Source organism: Elephantulus edwardii, unplaced genomic scaffold (assembly GCF_000299155.1).
Source record: "Elephantulus edwardii isolate Elephantulus edwardi_28Jun2011 unplaced genomic scaffold, EleEdw1.0 scaffold00107, whole genome shotgun sequence".
Classification (NCBI taxonomy): Eukaryota; Metazoa; Chordata; class Mammalia; order Macroscelidea; family Macroscelididae; genus Elephantulus; species Elephantulus edwardii.
Window position 1 is genome coordinate 6,069,009 of NW_006399857.1, and position 1,181 is coordinate 6,070,189.

Consider the following 1,181-nt stretch of genomic DNA (forward strand, 5'->3'; position numbering starts at 1 on the left):
TGTTCCTGAGATGATTCTGAAATTCAGGTGGTATGAAATTAAAGTCATATTTTGGCTCCTGTGGATTCGGTTTACTTTTCCTCAGCTTCAGCTTGAACTTGCATATGAGTAGTTGTTGGTCTGTTCCACAATCAGCTCCTGGCCTAGTTTTCACAGCTGATATTGAGCTTCTCCAGCATACAAATAAAGATATCTTCTGCTAAAATTATCAGGTAATTGTATTCTGAATTTATTAGTATTATGAGTAAATCCAGCTCTACATCCATTCATTTAAATATCTTAATTGGTGTTCCATTAAGTCTTTGTTTCTTATTTTTCACTAATACCTTCAGTGCAATTTGCATTTATTCCTTCAGTATCATTGGTTGTTGATTACATGTTACCTTTTAAAATGTAGGTAGTTGTTAGGTTTTATTGAGTCAACTAAGACTGGTCGTGAATTATGAGCAGTAGATCTAAACTTTATGCTTTTCTACACCATCCTAATGATCTCAAGCCTATATTAGTAGTCCTTGTGTTAATCCAGTACATTGAGATTTTATGGTGACAAAGATGTTTGACCATTGACCAATTCTATATGATACAATGAGTGTGACATTTTCATCTCTTCATTTCAGGAAATATCATATGAACAGGTGCCAATGATAATGAAGGGGGAATTGCAAGCTGCATTGAAGGCACTGGCAAAAAAAAAAGGCTGTAGGAATCAATGGGATATCAATTGACATGTTTCAATTAATAGACACAGCCTTGGATGTGCCTACTAGTCTATGCCAGGAAAGTTGGAGGACTGCTGTCTGGCCAATGGGTTGGAAGAGGTCCATATTTTTCCATCCCCAAGAAAGGTGATCCAACAACAATATCATTAACATAACTTGCAAACAAAATACTGCTGAAGATCATTCAAAAATTACTAGAATAGTACATAGATAGGGAACAAAGAGATATTCAAGTAGGATAAAAAAGAGGTACCTTTGAGTTGTGGTGTTAGAGTCTTGAACATACCATGGACTGCCAAGAAAACAAATAGGTCTGTCTTGGAGAGGGTGAAACCAAGTCTCTCCTTGGAGGCTAGGATTTTGAAGCTATACCTCACTTACTTTGGGCCAAGAAGAAAAACACAATCTATACAGGAGTTCTACAGGACACATCACCTTCCCTTCGGAGACAGTACAAGTAAA